Genomic DNA, 18736 nt, shown 5'->3' with positions numbered 1-18736 from the left:
GAGTCCTTGGTGGCGTTATGACCACCTACATTTGGGAAAAAAGGGGCCAAATTTGGCCGAGATATCTCATGTAACAAAAAAGTCACAAGGGATTGAATGGCAACATACCGAAATCACCAAAAAACGACTTGGGGCAGGGGGAACCCTTGGCAGTTAAGGGGTTAAGCTGCAAATATGCAAAATTAAGGTGTACTAGTGTCAACAGATGTCGGTTTCAGAATCTGTCCTCAACAGTGAACCGAGCAATAAGGTCTCAGACTGGAATTTTCAAGTTTAAAGAAAAGATTATAATAAAGTTGTACATATAGGTTAGACAGATATGTGGGACACTCCATCAACAACAGTGGTGGGTTCCGAGTTGTACTTACGCCATGAGAAACACAAAAAGTGTATTTTGCCTTGACATGAAAAATAGTGATTCTTCGTCAGAGCACCATACATTGCGCTCTGACCAAGAAGTCACTTTTTTCAAAAAGCTGCCTTGCTTGTCAAATCCTCTTCATAAAATCCCAAGTGCTACATATATTGGCTAGCGTGCACAGTTAAACTGCAAATATGCAACATTAAGGTGTCCTGGTGTCAAGAGATGTTGGTTTCAGAATCAGTCTTCAACATTGAACCCATCAATAAGGCCTCAGACTGTAATTTTCAAGTTTTCAAAAAAACAAAAAAATGTTGTTTATATAAATTACATACATATGTGGGATCCACCATCTAAACCAGTGGTGGATTCTGAGATGCACTACCGCCATCAGAAACACAAAAATTATATTTTGCCTTGACATGAAAGTTAGTGACATCTTGGCAGATATGCCATATATGGCGCTTTTGCCAAGATATCACTTTTCTCAAACATGATGCTAGACTCTTGGAGAGCAGTATCACATACGATGGTCTCTGAAAACCTGAACGATTCCAGCAAATTATGTTTTTAACAAGAGTGCTGCAAAGCACACATTTAAAACACATAGATTCTTCTGTTGGTTAATATCTGTCGATTATCACTAGACAGCGAGCCAGCAGGGAGGAACTGGTGTTTAAAGGAACCAAGTTGATAATCAGTGGGTACTTAGTGTTTCAGCTCCCAGCTGGCTGACAGTCTCGATATAATAACCAACTATTAACTCCTGTGCTTATTTTTCTGTCTCTGTTATATTAAATGCACCACAAGAGCACCTCAGTCTGTTTTCAGCTCCATGGAGGGGCCCCAACTATTATGTTGAAATGGGCTCCCATACAACATCAGCAGGGGCTGATCATATGTGAGACTGCCCATTACGGGAAAGAGGCACATGTGATGCACAAACATCACTTAGAAACAAAAGGTGACTTCCAGAAATCCTGACTTTCGACTCAAGTCCAGAAATAAAGCTGTGTTTTGATTTAGGACACCCCGTTCATTTGAAACTCACTGGATTTAAAAATATTGAGGGGTGAATTTGTTCAGAGAGCATAATTGTTTCTCTGGCCTCAGGTCTAGTGCTTTTAAATGAGACCTTTTTTTATAAAAAAAATCTTCAAATGTTTTAATTTACTGCAAACTTTAATTTTACCTGAAAAAAGTGACAACCTTTGAGTTTGTGTGTAAAAAAGTGATTTTACATTTATTTTGCTCAGAATCATGTTAGGATTTGGGTCAGTATATTTTTATGATTTTCCATCTATCATCAACAAAATCCTTTGGAAGGCAAAAGCATCACATCTGATGCTCTCTGAAATAAATGCACCCTCATATATTTTTTTACAAACAAAGTGGTGTTCTAATGAACGGGGGCTCCCAAAACATTAAAAAACACAACTTATTTTTCTGGGCTGGAGTCGAAGGTATCCAATTTGGATCTTCTATGTCACACAGAAACCTGGATACTGTCACAGAGTTTTCCCTCTTCTCACCTGAGACCGATCCTTGCTGGACTCTGTGGGCGGTGTCTTCTTGCGGACAGACCTGCACTTGAATAATGCTGAGCGAGTCTCTTCTGACTCCAGCGTGCGTTTAAGATTCCGGGATGCAGCAATCTGGGGATCCGGGAAACGAAGAAGGCGTGCTGATGGCGCACGAGTCCAGGAAGCAAGAGGGACAGGGAAAGGGGCAAGGAATGGGAGTAGAAAAGCTAGGAACCAGGAAAGCAATACAGCGAACTACAGAGCACACGTCTGATCCCTACTTGGCAATAGCATGGAGACGCGCAGAGCCACGGGGATGCGGTCTATTAGTAGAATAAGTTACGTCCAACGTATAGACCGCGGAAGGCGTGTCACGCTGGACAGCCATGTTGGGAGTGTCAGGGAATGCAAGGCCCGTTGCGATAAGGACCAGGAAGACCAAAAGGGGCGAGTCCTGTGGGTCATGACAGATACATGAGACAGCTTATCATGCAGTGACTTTGGCTACTCCAGTTGGCTACTCCTGCCTCCATACTGATCGTGAGGTAGTCAGGGGAGGGGGAGTTGCAGAACTTTTTAAGCAAGAATTGAATTTTTATATATCTACTATTATTAAATTTGATCAGCGTGAAGCATGTTGTTAAAATTGAATATTAACCCTGTTAATTCACTTAGCATTTTGCTACTATACTGAACCCCCAGATTAACCCAGCTTTTTGAAGAGAAACTTCTTGCATTTATTGGTGGCGCCTATAAGGATACTACAGCTTTTATTATCCTTGGGGACTTTAATATATGAGCAAATAATCCCTCGGTTCTAGAGGGCCTGTCAGTGTTGCAAACACTTGAATCTTTTGGCTTCTATCAACACATGTAGGGGGATACCCTAGATTGGATTTTATACAATAATCAGACGATATTAGTAACATTTGTGGAAGAATGCATATGGTCAGATCACTCCCATGTTTTCTTTGAGGTTCCTCTCCCCTTCTCTTCAGACACATTTAAAAAAATAATTAGACTCTCTATTTTTAATCAGAATTGTAAAAAAAAGTGTCTTTTGAGACCTTCAATACCCGAGTAGTACCCCTACTACCTTCCTTGGAAGATAATCTTCCCCTTGATATATGCTTATCTCTTTTTAGAACAGCAACAAATCAAGCTTTTGATTCTCTGGCCCCATTAAAACCAGTAAAATTGAATCAAGTGGTTAGTTTTAACCAGTAGTTAACTGCATGCAACTGGGGCAAAATTTAAGGCAGAACGTAGCTGGTAGAAACAACCGACAAATGAGTCAGCTACAGTCTATAAGCAGGCAGCTAGAGCTTTTGAGGAAGAGGTGTTTATGGGTAAGGAAAAGAACTTAAATATGAGAGTAGAACAGGAAAAATCAAAACCCAAAGAAGCGTTTACTGTGTTGCAGGAGTTCAAAGGTTCAGTGGTCAAGACATGTATTCCTGAAGATAATGATTGGTGCCAACACATCCATGATGGTTTTACTCAAAAAACTGCACAACATCAACAGGGTATTCAGGACCAGGTTAAACTGTTGCACACTGTTCAGTCTCCTGAGATATTACAGAACACTGTAACTAATGCCAATGCTCTCTCCTTCTCTTTTAAAGAATTAAACGGAAAAAGAGGTAATGGAGATAATACACAGTATGAAACCTACATCCTGTAAGCGGGATATCTTCCCTGCTACCCTTTTCAGGGACTTTGCAAAAACTCTTGCACCATGGGTTACACATTTTGTAAACTGTTCTTTCCAAGAGGCCTATGTCCCAGAAAGTATCAAGGAGGCATGGATCACTCCACTGATTAAGAAAGATAACATGGATCCAACAGTCCCAGAGAATTACAGACCTATTACAAATGTTCCTTTCATATTAAAGATAATTGATCAAATTGCCTGCACACAATATAACATTTTGTGGAGCAAAACAATATCTTCACCAGTGAACAATCAGGTTTCTGCATGAATCACAGGATTTAAAATTGAACATTGCTGGTGTTGTTGAGCAAGGCAGTGCAGCCCTGCTTCTGTTGTTTGTTCTCTCGTCAGCGTTCAACTTGGTCGCTCATGCACTGCTGGTGAATAGATTGATAGAGGCCAGGAAATGTACCTCCTTGGCTGCTAACTGGTTCACGTCATTTTTGGAACCACAGAAATGCCTACTCACTAACAACACTTTTGACTTGTGATGTCCCTCAGGGATCACGTTTGTCCCCACTACTCTTTAATGTGTTCTCTAAGCCCCTTTGCAATTTACTGGTCTCCCTGGGTGCTCGGTTCGCGAATTATGCAGACGACACCCAGATTGTTTTTAAACTGTCTGGGGATTACAGGTGCGATGTGAACAGTGTCAACAAAGTATTTGTTTGAAGCCGTACGGATATGGATGGCTTAAAAATCTTTGGCCCTCAATGACTCAAAAACAGAGCTGCTTATTATTGCCACTCAACGCAAATTAAAAAACCTTGACTCCCAGTACAAATGTTTTATGGTGAATGGTGTGGGGTACATTTACCTGCCCAGCAGAACTCCCCTACAACACCAAACTGCATTTTCAGCAGTTACAAGCAGAATGGCTGTGCTGGCCCTGCTAAGCGCTATTCACTTGCATCATAACTGTGTTTTGCAGCTACAAAAATGATGGCTTTGCTGTATTTGCTGGGCACATATGGGGTGGGATGGAACCTAGAACACCCTGAAAATGTCTGCTAGTGTTTTTTTCATGTGCACCAAAGCAAAGAATCCAAAGGCAGCGTTGCTAAGCTGCCAGCTGAAAACTTCCCACTGAAAAAACAAATGTTCTGCATTTAAAAAGACTGTGCACTGATGCTCTTTTTCATCTTTTCAACATTACCCAGTTTGGTTCCAGTAAGACACATTCGTGTACACCCATATGCAGGGTGTACACCAGGAAATGAGGGCCTTTCTCACTGAATGGCATGTTGTGTCAGGCAAAATCTGTGAAAGAGCAGAGAACTTCACTCCAAGCCGTATGGAAAATGCTTTACTTTTTTGCAACAAAATAACACTAGCAAACCCTTCACAAGAAGCTCTCTCTCTCTCTCTTTGCTTATGATAGTTTCAATGGACCCTTGCCTTGGACAGATTCCTGTGTAGTAGAAATTGACTAGGGCTATAAATAATGTTCAGAATCTAGATGCGAGAAAAACCGCATTTGAAAGTGACATCCAGCAGAATTAACCCATGTGTAAAATGGTGCTTTTGACAAACAAGAAAATGTGAAATTTTAACAGTTCAAATGTCATTTTTGCACCATTAAAATAAGACTTAGCTTTTCGTAGCAGGTTGGAGACACAAACGCCAGAAAAATTTAGTTCATGGGAAAAGTATACATGGGGAGCTTTGAAAATTAATGAAAACATGCCTTGTGATAAATCTGTATACCTATATAAAATTGTAGAATATTAGGTGAAACGATTCCCATCAAAAAGTGCAAAGATTTATTAGAAGGACTAAACAACATTGTACAAACTTAGGAGTTGGAATGCCATGTTCTGTGTCAAATATGGAATCTGCCTATGTTATTTTCAAAAGCGTAACAATTGTAAAAAGGTGTATTTTGTGTGTCGTAACTGATTTTGGCAAAAGTAACTGTGGGATGGCTCTGTACTTCATAAAAACACACCCCATAAAACGGAGTCCCCTCCTCCAGTCCAATCTACTTCTAGGGAGGTGGCGACATTACAGGCTGACCTATCCGATTCTTAGAGGTAGGTATAGCTGAGTTCTACCCCATAGTAAAATCCTGTGATGTCATGCTCCTTGTATAAAGGGGAGGCATGGGGATCTCTGGACACACACTCTTCTGACTTTTCCAGCCCCTGTGCATCCAGAGATTGTAGATTCAACCTGAAAGATTCCAGATTCCACTGCCAGTAGCTGATCCAGACCCTACTATCCAGGCAAAACCACCCTGCAGAACTCAAGCCCTACAAATATCCCATCATCCAGGGAAAAAAGGGGGAAAGGTGGCTGAATCCTCATTGGGATTCTCCAGCACTACCTGCTCTGCCCCGCTACCTGCTTTATCCAGCTGATGCTCCTCGCTATCTACTGAGACCAGACCCCGGTTGCCAGCTGTCCACTTCTAGGAGAACCCGCCGCTGTGTACCATTACCAGATCTTTGTCCCGCTGTCCAAAAACCCGGTTGGCTGTCCAAAGTACCCAATGCATGTGATTATTGTAAGTATAAGCCATTCCCCATAGCAAAACGTAGCATATCCCATTTTCATACCTTGCCATTTGTCCCACCCTATAAGTAATCCCATAAGTATCCTAGTAACTTGTTAAAAGGTCAGAATCCTCTGTGCATTCTATTTTTGATTTCCATGTGTTAGTGCCATCCTATCCCTTTAGTTCATTGCATACATCCTTAGTCATATTTGGAATAAACTAATTCCCACATAAAGAGACACACTGAGTGGGGGGAGGGGGGGGTTAAGACTACAGCTTAACCTTTTTCACGGGCAGCGTTCCTCTTTTCTAGCCACTAATATATAGTTTCAGTAAAACTGGTCATTTCCTTTCCAAAACCGATTTTCCCTGTGCAACGGATTCCCATTTACAAACTGATTTTCCTGCCCCTTTAAGAATCTCATACTGTCATCCTTTCAGAGTTACCCTTTCACTTTCATATTATACCTGTGATGTGCATTTGTCCCTTAGCATCAAAACCGCATTCCGACTTTGTCTGCTTAACCGATTTTTCAAGCTGTTTTGACATTTTGAACCCGTGAAAATAAGCAAATGCAATTTCTCCACGTGTGATTTGGCTGCACTGTGTTTTTCCTTCCAAAGTTGATTTTACGAAGTGTATGCCCGTTGCCTTGTAGTTTGCTAGTGTGATTACATCTTGGATACTACTATACTCATCTTTACCTCATTCATTCAAATGCAAATGTAAAACAAGTATTTAGTCATTCCGAGTGCTATTTTGCTCAATTTCAAAGGTTTTCAAATCCGATTTTTCCTCCCATTCAGAGGTGGAAGGTCGGATTTCAATTCTGTTTGTTGCCTAGTATACCCACATCCTTAGTACTCCTTTCTACCCACACAACATTCAGTTAATAGGGGTTTGAGGGAGCATTGCAGTGGGAACTACTAACTGTGGTGCTATCAGAAAACACCTCCCAAAAATAATTTTGCCTGTATTCATTTGTGCATTATAGATCTGATGTAAGAAGGGCAAACTAAGTGTATTCTACCATTTTAAAGTGTAATTATCAACACACTGGTGATTGCTTCCTCATATTAAATTTGTGTGATTTTCATTGAAATTTAAAAATAAATAAATATTGTATTATTACACACCAGCCTGGTTCATGGTCCATTGTGACACGGGGTGTTTGTAAAGGTGGGTGTGAGACGGGTTGGGTGCGTTCTTAAATTGAATTCATAATAAATCAAATAAAAGTATTTTGATTGGGTGCTGCATCCCCGGCCAGTAGCAAGGGTCCTGGTCTGGAGGGGGGATTGCCCCTTTAGAATCCTTAACACAGTGGGGGCTTGTTCGACAGGATTTGAGATAGTGTTTCCATCCGTGACAGCTTAGCACAGCAGGCAAACCTTAAAGGTAGTAATACTTTTTGTGGTGGGAAAGCTGTGTTACACTGTAGAAGCACCTTCCAAAACATAGACCCTAAGTATCAGCCCTGTGTGAAGCCCCTTTAGAATCCTTCAGTGCTATCACAGTTTCTGAATCAGTTAAAACATTAGGAGTTTTTTTCGATTCACCTCTGTCTTTTAAGAAACACGTGTCATACCTCAAATCACCCTGCTCCTATTACACAAATCTACTGTGGCAGTTCTGTCCAAATTTATCAGAGGCTAATAGAGCCCTGATTGCTGCAGCAATTGTAAATACAAAACTAGACTATTGCAATAGTCTTCTGGTAGGCACTTCTAAGGTAAACATAAAAAGAATTCAAGCGGCACAGAACGGAGTGGGTTTGTGCTGTATGTGGACTGGGCCGTCGCTCTCGGATCTCTGCAGCTCGTAGGAAGCTGTATTGGCTCCTAGCCGAGCAGCAAATGAGCAGCAAATTCAATTTAAGGGCTCTGTCTAGGTGTACAAATGCCTTTCGGGCAAAGCTCCCCTTGATCTCTCTTCAAGGATAAAAAAGTTCCCTTTAGGCAGACCCTCAGCTCAAACAAGTGTGTTCTTTCAGCCGCGTGTGGTTCTCAAGAAGTTTGATGGTCGCAGCTTCAATGCCTGGGCACCAACTATTTGGAACTCACTTCCCCCGGATCTTAGGATCTGTGCTGCTGCAACTCTTTTTATAAAAAAACAACTGAAAACAATACTGTTTGACAGAGGGATAGTTGAGTAAGTACTATACCTACTTAATTTCTGAGACACCACCAATTGCAGTCATTATATGTTCTCTGTCTGTTCCTGTCTAGTGAGCGCCCAGAGGCCTTTGGGCGAGTGGCGCAATATAAAAAACATATAGATAGATAGATAGATAGATAGATAGATAGATAGATAGATAGATAGATAGATAGATAGATAGATAGATAGATAGATAGATAGAAAATGATAAGTCAGAATGGTATAACTGGGGTCTCCCTTCCCCACGTTTTTAGCACGGGACAAGGCGGGACTCTCGAGCACAGCACACTCCTGGGCTTCTCCAGCACGAACGTACAGTTTGTTTCCAAATTACCTGGGCCTTCTGTGGCCAAGTCGCTTTAACCCAAAGTCTCTTGCCTCAGAGGGCCTGATGTACTATACCCAACAAACAAAAAGTGCCTTTCAGTACTTTTCCTGTTGGGTGATTTCCCTTCACCCGTGGATCCCCCTCAACCAGACTCTGATCCTTTTGCCACATTGGCCTCCCCCAGTCTGGTTCACTACAGCCTTTCAATCAAGATCTCAACAACTTGTAATATTCAAGAGTATCAATGTCTTTTTAAACAACCGTTCATTGTGGACATCCCGAAGCCGGGTTCACGCTTGTCGACACAATGTTTACGGGGTGTTAAGTTTTTCTCTCATTCGCGGGCATTCCTCAGCCGGGTTCACATTTCACTCAGTTGCTTTTTCTAGCCCTCAGTCAGGCTTTCCACATTTATCGTTCATACAGCGTTTTCCCTCAGCCGGGCGCACACATCTCTTTCACGCTGCCACAAATTTGGTAATGGGTTAAAGACTTTCAATTGAACAAGGGATTTTGGATCGACCCTTGTAGGATCACCTTAAATCTGTATGCCAGCATTTCCTATGGCCTCTTGTTACTATATTATTCACAAGAAAGGGGGACCAACCAGAGTCTTTCGAATTGACACCTATGTGGCACTAGACCCCTCTGTAGCTGGTCTTTCCCTGGGTTTTAAAAGTTCAGTAGTACATCAGTTCTTTGTTCATAACAAGTTGCCGTTTGCAACCTTCGCTCAACACGGTCTGCTTTACTATTGGTTCTCCCTCCGACTCACTGGCTGTGCTGACCTCCTTGTCGTTTCTTGTTTCTGGAGTCAACGATGGTACCACGGTGGCACGAGCGCCTCCCCGCCTCGGTTAACAGGGCGGGAGGGTCCTGTGCACTGTTGACATCTGTTACACCACACCTCAGCTGTAGTTCCAAGTTTCAGGATTCCTTTCACAGAGACTTCACAGACTTGGGTCGAAAAGGGCAAGGGCACTTCCCTACTTGTTGTCCATTCCAGTCTTGCCGTCTTTCTTCTCCGTTTGAACTGCTGTCCTGGAATAGCTGCCTCCTCATGTGTTTGTCCTTGCTCGAAGTGTGCTCTCGTGCTCTGCCTTTTATCCCTGTGGGGAAGGGAAATGGAAGGCCCGTCAGGTGTGTGTAGTTATTGTCAATTGCCTGACTCTGCCTGACTCTTGTGTTGGGACAAGTCAGGTAAAGGGCTCTGGTGTTAGTCCATTGTTTTTCACAGTGTAAGAAAGTGTTTGTGTCGGAAAGGGGGAGGGGTTAAAGCTTTGAAGTATCCTACAGGATAGGATGGGGAAAAGGTATTATAAGGAAGAGGGAACCACATCTCACCCGTCACTGTCCCACTTCCACTCCCCGAAGAGCCCCCATCCAGGTGATCCTCCCCCACTGGTCCACCCCCAGGAACTGGATCCAATATAAAAGGCTGTCTCCTGGTACCTGGATGACAGATCTCTGGGGAATAGCGGGTCAGACACCTTCAGGTTTCTCAGAGCATGCAAATATCCCTGTTTAAGGCTTAACTGCTACAGTTCCCTGGGGGAGCCTTCCTTTCATTCTACTAGTATTGGAGGGGCACAGAAGCACATTCCTTGTCGGTGAAGGATAAATGAGCCATTTTCAACAGTCTACTAAACTCAGATTACTATTCCTTACTGTGCTCAGCTGCTGAAGGACTGTCAATGTGATCATAACCTCTGTGTTTAGAGTCTCTAGAATCGTCTCCTTGTTTAACAGTTTAAGATGAGTTGCAGAATAGGGACCATTGCGGGAAAAAGCACTCCTTTTGTTTATCCCGCTGAACAGTTCTGCAATTTACATTTATTTTTAACGGGGCTCCCTACGACCCCTCAGCGAGGCTTTTATTTTGATCACTTGTGTCCAGGCCGGGGTGACAAAGGGTGGGCAACACAACTACAGGCTAGATTCTTTGCCACGTCATTTCACTTTCTATGACCAGGTCACAAGCGGTGCTCCACAATAACGTTTTACTCCATCATTTCCGACGTTTGGTGTCAAAGGATTTTTCATGAGGCACAAAAGAATTTAGCATGGCTGCTGGGATTCCTTTTAGGCAAGTAGAAACACATTTGAACTCTAGAAAAGATACCTTTTTGTAAATCAATACTTCCTTCCACCTAGTAATTCATTTTATATTAAAGAAGGATTTCCCTTTTCCCTCAAAGCTCCTCTTGAGATTAGGCAGTAATATTATCACAGCACTTTCTTGTGCTGCTGCTCTGCTAGCACCACTGATCCAGAAACATTAGAAGTGGAGCTTGGGCTGCTGCAGGTCCACTGTTCACTAATGTTGGGGTGGGTTTATTTTACTCATGTTTTGATAGGGAGTACTTGCCTGTTCCTAGGGACTTGTTTTGGATGAGTAAGACTTGTCCCGGCTCCGTTCCCATGGCAACGTGATGCTGATGGAATTCTGATCATCATTCTCATTGCTGCAGCAGTTCTGATGCACTCATTCTCCTGACACATACATTGTGAGAGGCGCGTCCTCGTGGCCCATACATGTCTGCATTCTAGTACTGCAAGCTCCTCTTGGCATGTTTTCTGGCACACTCCTTTTCGTTGCCAGTATTCCGCCTGACAAATACCAGATCATATCTGCATTTTTTGCCAACCACAGAAGTTATGATAGGCAATATATGGTTTTTGTAACATAGGTAAGCCTTCTTTCCCATTGGCATAAAACATGTTCTGCATTGCATCTGCGCAGCGTTTGCCCCGCAGCAAATGAATAACCACAACTAAAGTCATTGGTATGACGGAGCATGCAAAGCTTTCTTTTGTTGCACACAGGCATTTTACTCTACACACGGGTGATGGCTTTCCTCAGCCGGCATCAGAAATATTTTTTTAGCCAATATATTGGGAAAAGTGATTTAAGAAATGCCTTTAATACACATTTCTAAAGGATTATGGTGGTTGGGAGGCAGCAATTCCCTTTCGCACTCCCTTCAGAGACCACTAGGTGTCCACACCGAGAGCAGCATCAAGAGCAGCACTGATTTGCAGTAAGAATCAAGAGATTCTTTGCTTCGATCAACAATCCCACAGTCCGCAGAGGACGGTCAAATGTGTACACCACAAGTTTGCAGAGCCGCTCTGCTACAGTCACACTCCCACCAGAGGGCAGTCAAATGTATATACCACAAGGTTGCAATGCCGCTCTGCTACAGTCACACCCCCACCAGAGGACAGTCAAATGTATACACCACGAGGTTGCAGAGCCGCTCTGCTACAGTCACACTCCCACCAGAGGACAGTCAAATGTATACAACACGAGGTTGCAGAGCCGCTCAGTTACAGTCGCACTCCCACCAGAGAACAGTCAAATGTATACACCACAAGGTTGCAATGCCGCTCTGCTACAGTCACACCCCCACCAGAGGACAGTCAAATGTATACACCACGAGGTTGCAGAGCCGCTCTGCTACAGTCACACTCCCACCAGAGGACAGTCAAATGTATACAACACGAGGTTGCAGAGCCGCTCAGTTACAGTCGCACTCCCACCAGAGAACAGTCAAATGTATACACCACAAGGTTGCAATGCCGCTCTGCTACAGTCACACTCCCACCAGAGGACAGTCAAATGTGTACACCACAAGGTTGCAATGCCGCTCTGCTACAGTCACACCCCCACCAGAGGACAGTCAAATGTATACACCACAAGGTTGCAGAGCCGCTCTGATACAGTCACACCCCCACCAGAGGGCAGTCAAATGTATACACCACAAGGTTGCAATGCCGCTCTGCTACAGTCACACACCCACCAGAGGACAGTCAAATGTATACACCACGAGGTTGCAATGCGGCTCTGCTACAGTCACACCCCCACCAGAGGACAGTCAAATGTATACACCACGAGGTTGCAGAGCCGCTCAGTTACAGTCGCACTCCCACCAGAGAACAGTCAAATGTATACACCACGAGGTTGCAGAGCCGCTCTGCTACAGTCACACCCCCACCAGAGGACAGTCAAATGTATACACCACGAGGTTGCAATGCCGCTCTGCTACAGTCACACCCCCACCAGAGGACAGTCAAATGTATACACCACGAGGTTGCAGAGCCGCTCTGCTACAGTCACACTCCCACCAGAGAACAGTCAAATGTATACACCACGAGGTTGCAGAGCCGCTCTGCTACAGTCACACTCCCACCAGAGAACAGTCAAATGTATACACCACGAGGTTGCAGAGCCGCTCTGCTACAGTCACACTCCCACCAGAGGACAGTCAAATGTATACACCACGAGGTTGCAGAGGCGCTCTGCTACAGTCACACTCCCACCAGAGGACAGTCAAGTGTATACACCACGAGGTTGCAGAGCCGCTCCGCTACAGTCAGACTCCCACCAGAGGACAGTCAAATGTATACACCACGAGGTTGCAGAGCCGCTCAGCTACAGTCACACTCCCACCAGAGGACAGTCAAATGTATACACCACGAGGTTGCAGAGGCGCTCTGCTACAGTCACACTCACAACAGAGGACAGTCAAGTGTATACACCACGAGGTTGCAAAGACGCTCCGCTACAGTCAGACTCCTACCAGAGGACAGTCAAATGTATACACCACGAGGTTGCAGAGCCATTCAGCTACAGTCACACTCACAACAGAGGACAGTCAAATATATACACCACGAGGTTGCAGAGCCGCTCCGCTACAGTCACACTCCTACCAGAGGACAGTCAAATGTATACACCATGAGATTACAGAGCCGCTCAGCTACAGTCACACTCCCAACAGAGGACAGGCAAATATATACACCATGAGGATGCAGAGCCGTTCAGCTACAGTCACACTCCCAACAGAGGACAGTCAAATATATACACCACGAGGTTGCAGAGCCGTTCAGCTACAGTCACACTCCCACCAGAGAACAGTCACATATATACACCACGAGGAGAGCCGTTCAGCTACAGTCACACTCCCAACAGAGGACAGTCAAATATATACACCATGAGGATGCAGAGCCGTTCAGCTACAGTCACACTCCCAACAGAGGACAGTCAAATATATACACCATGAGGATGCAGAGCCGTTCAGCTACAGTCACACTCCCAACAGAGGACAGTCAAATATACACACCACGAGGTTGCAGAGCCGTTCAGCTACAGTCACACTCCCACCAGAGGACAGTTAAATCTATACGCCACGAGGATGCAGAACCGCTCCGCTACAGTCACACTCCCACCAGAGGACAGTCAAATGTATAACCATGAGGTTACAGAACCGCTCAGCTACAGTCACATCCCCAACAGAGGTCAGTCAAATATATACACCAGGAGGTTGCAGAGCCGCTCCGCTACAGTCATACTCCCATAGTCTGCAGAGGACAGTCAAATGTATACTCCACAAGGTTGCAGAGCCGCTCTGCTAGTCACACTCCCACCAGAGGATAGTCAAATATATACTACATGAGGTTGCAGAGCTGCCATGCTACAGTTATACTCTCACCAGAGGACAGCCAAATGCATACACCACGATGTTACAGAGCCGCTCAGCTAGTCACACTCCCACCTGAGGCCAGACAAATGTATACACCACGAGGTTGCAGAGCCGCTCAGCTACAGTCACACTCCCACCTGACCTCACAGTGGCATTTAAGGATTGTAAGCCGCTAGGTGCCAGTATTCACATTGCGATTAGGGATAATTATGTATACTGGGAGGGGAATAATACTTGTACGGACAAAAGTAGAGGAAACCTGATTGACTGGTGGGGGTGGGGGCTCTGCCAGACAACTAGACAATGGAGACCCCCACTACAGAAGAACAGGCTCCCAAATATTGTGAACATTTTCAATTTTTCTTGCACTAAATCTATCTCAATGCAACATCCTGACAAAGTAGAAAATGTTGCACAGCATTCTATCTTTCAACACTAAAATCACATGGCAGCCATATTACGCTCCGTTACAAGACAATTTACAACATAAACATTTCTTTCACATAGTTGATTATTTGTAGGCCTTTACAATGCTCCAATTTGTTGTCCTGTAAGCCAAAGTAATTGCTATGCGGGAGCTCCATATAACTTCTCCTGCGGCTCACACCGTGAAGATGTGTAGATTACTTCTCTTGCCCTCACCACGCCGTTTAGGAGACCAACATTCCCATATAGCAATAAGTCTACACATAGCAGATATCTGCCCAAGATCCTGTTTTTAGTAATGACTTCAGCTAACAGCAGCACAAAATAAAGCATTTTAAAAAGGCTGGGTTTATCAGCCTATTTTGTGAAAAAGAACATGCAGGTTTCTGATTAGAGAAGCACAACCTCCATTGATTGACACAAAGGTCTGCTCCCTAGTGACCGGATTAGGCCGGACAAAAGCTTTTAAACCGATAAAAACATTCTCTATGAAGTGAAAGGTGTTCATACCTGTGAAGAAAGTTGCTCAGGGACTGAAACATGTTGGGATAAAACATTAAAAAAACACAGTGCTGGCACAGTATTGTTTTGTGCATGTGACATATTTTATACTTGCATTGTCTTGTAACGGAGAGAAATAAATTGTAAAAATAAATTGTAAGGATGCAGGCAGGACGGAAAACATGCTGATAAAGACAACAATATAGTTGCTTTATCATTCACAAATAGCAGGGAGCACATCTTTTCCACATAGCTGGTCTCTATTGTTTCTTTGAATGACAAGCACACACAGCTGGAAACTATTAGTAGGGGAGCTGAAACATCTAAATGAAAACATAGAAAAGAGGCACTACATGATCCGGCCTAGGAGGAGGCGGAAATTGGAGGATAATCAATGGAAGCCTTCATCGAAGAAGCAGGTACTACAAGGGAGCGCACAGTGCTCAGGGATAAGTGGCTGGGCCTAAAGACCTGGAGGCAGTAGACGGAGATAAGGAGCAGCAGGGACTATCCTCAAGAGCCTGCTAAGGATTGTATCTATGACCAAGGCTGATACAAACCCAGGAGAGAGAGAGAGAGAGTGAGAGAGAGAGAGAGAGAGAGAGATAACGAAAGTGAAAGCGAAAGAGAGAGAGGGGTGCGAAAGGGAAAGCAAAACAGAGAGAGAAAGAGCAGGTAAGAGGGAGCAAGAGAGAAAGGGAAAGAGAGAAGGGAAGAGAGAAAGGGAAAGAGAGAAGGGAAGAGAGAAAGGGAGCGATAACGTAAGAGAGAAAGGGAAAGACAGAAAGAGAGACTGAAAGAGAGAAAGAGCGAGAGAACAAAATAGAGAGAGAAAGATAACAAAAGAGAGAAAGGGAAAGAGAAAGATTGAGAGAACGAAATAGAGTGAGAAAGCAAAAGGGAGCAAGAGAGAAAGCGGGAGAAAGAGAAACAGTTGAGAGAAAGGAGGAGAAAAAGAATAAGAAAGAGAGGAAAGGAAAGGGATAAAAGTAAAGAGAGAACAGAATAAAATGCAAGAAAAAGAAAGAGAGACATAGAAAGAGACAGAAAGGGAAAGAAAGGGAGAGAAAAAGAGAAAGAAAGAGAAGGGGAGAGAGAGAGAGAGAGAGAGAGAGAGAGAGAGAGAGAGAGAGAGACTAAAACCCTTAGGAAGTGAGGACTAGTTGCTGGTAGGCGTTTGGAGAAGCAGAAAGCATGTCTTGATATCCCCGAGACTGTGAGATTGCTGGGGAAGACCAGTATTGCCATAGGTTGGACTCTGGGATTACATCGACTTAACCCATGGTGACACTGGCACAATGGGGAGTGCTATTATTTGTAGTTTGCTGCCCCCAGGAGCTATAGGCCTTACCCTCACCCGTCCTATTGACTCTTCTGTGTTCTGCTGATCTCTTCGTCGCACCCCAACACAAGTTCCAAAGAGTGCAATGTTGGGAGAGACTCTTCTAAGCCCAGCTCGGGAAAGGAGGAGTGGGAGTCAAAAGGCTGGAGCTTTGCCAATCGGCACGGCCTGGCCGCAAGCCTCCATCTCATCGGAGGAGTTTAAAGGGAAAAGAAAATGATCACGCAGGTCCCCGCCGTGTTGCCTCTTCAAGCTTGATGAAGGCTGCTGATTTGATGCAAACAAACCTCCTCCACCTGTTTTCCAGTTTAACTTTGCAGCAATGAGAGGCAGCTTCCAAGGCTTGTGGTGCAGGAGATTCCCTCAGCTTGATGGGGCAGGAGATGGGGTGTTCACCTTGGCATAATATCCCATGCTGTGCTTCTAGACAGACTCGCGGTGCGTAGTCTCGCAGGAAACGCAGGGGTCAGTGAGCAGCGGGAAACGGGCATAAAAAGTCACTTGCCCCCTCAGTTCTTCAAATGTACACATCACACCATTATGTGCCTGTCAGGAGTCAATTATCAATCACCATTGGGTGGCGACGAGCGGAAAAATGAAATCCTAGCGGGAGTCAATGCGGATCCGTCAAATAAAAGTGATGCAGACTCCAGGCAAAACATTGTTGCAAAAGACTGGAGAAGAAATTGGCTGCTTCCCCGAGTGGCACTGGATATCACTGGTCACGCCAGGTGCCACCTTTATGCCTACAAGGTTCCCATATCCAGTCTGCACCAAGAGCGATCCCAAAACATGAGGAATTTGGTGAAGATCTCCATTAAAACTGAATTCAGAATCGCTGTTTAACACACTAAGAAATCTGACACACTTAAAAAACATTTTTATTTTCCTATTGTTCCATTTCAAAACACAAAAGCACTCTTCATCCAATGGAGACGGGAGATGCAGACAAGCAAGCACACCACTCAGAATTGTGCTTCAAGTCACCTTCCCAACCATGATTCAAGCCCTTCCAGGTTTACTAACAAATCTTATAAAACTAGATCTTAAAAAGAGAAGGCAATGTGGACAGATGCGAAATGAGAAAGGACCTGAAGCTTTGTTATTCATTTAACTCAGTCACCTGAACCCCTAACTATGTCATCCAGCAAACCCTACAAGTACAGGGTGACATTATGAAGCCAAGCCAGTCAAGATTTGAGAACCCTTCCACGCGCATGGTTAGGAACTTTGTAACAATTCATATTGTACTCCGGGTTGTACAGTGTGACTAAGAAAATAAACGTATAATCTAAAACAGGCAAGCCTTGCCATCATTGCGCCTTTGGTTTACCAGTGATCAGTAAAAGAGGAAACACCAAAACTCCTAAAATAATCTTTGAAAACATCCTAATTTGAATGGACGTGCCCATTTGTCTATGTAAATAATGCTTAAAAATGAAACTACGCCTGTTCCGAGTCTCTGTGCCTTTAAGGCAGCCCTGAGGCAACAGGCGGGAAGCGGCAGGAAAGGGAGGAGCCGGGATTCGAGGAGCAAGGATCAGTGAATGTCTGGCCTAGTAACCTTCTTGTGGCGGGACTAACAACGCCAGCACCTGAAATTCCTAATGATGCCAACCACCACTGTATTACTCGGCCAACACTGATTTTTAGCCACTCTAAGCCAGATACGAGCAATTTTCACAACAGGAGTGGAATTATTTCAAAACCAAAATGTGTGAGAGAGCTAGAGAACGCACTAAAAAGCAAAGGCAAGAGAGTTCTTCACACACAGGCAGCACAGCATACAGAAAGCGCCATTATCTTTCCATGAGACAACCATGAAAGAGCCACGTGGGGAGTGAGAGCATCATGGCTGAACGCAGGCCACACAAAGAGCACAGGGGCATTGAGAGGAGAGTCCTCCCGTCACATCTGAGGTCACACATGTTGAGGTGCGCCAAGGCCACCCGTGTGCGCCCACCATTGTACCAGTCCAACAGATTTGTAACATTAACACGCACTTCTCTAAAAGGATCTTATGCTCCCAGGCGGGCTGCCACCTGGGGGTGTGACACGTTTGTGGAGCGTTTTGCACGTTTTCTAGTGGTTTCTTTCTACTCTTGAGCTACTATTTACAAATACTAGTGGCCAAGTGGGCACTTGTTGAAGCCAATGGCAGTGCCGGAGGCATTGGCATTGTCCACACCTTGTCACCATGGCACCCAACGTTAAGTAGGGTGCTCCTGAGTCAGTGTGGGCCTTCACCAATTCCGTGTTATTGCTGGTCACGCTTCTTGGGTCTTATTTTGGAGTATCTTGTGGGATTCGTTTGAGGAGGACGGCAGCCTGGAGCACCAGTAGCCTTTGTGAACCGTAGTGAGGAGAACACATGTTAATTTCGGCTCTGCCCTGAGCCAATGG

Source organism: Ambystoma mexicanum, chromosome 7q (assembly GCF_040938575.1).
Source record: "Ambystoma mexicanum isolate Mex_15411 chromosome 7q, UKY_AmexF1_1, whole genome shotgun sequence".
NCBI lineage: Eukaryota > Metazoa > Chordata > Amphibia > Caudata > Ambystomatidae > Ambystoma > Ambystoma mexicanum.
This window is presented reverse-complemented; position numbering follows the sequence as displayed.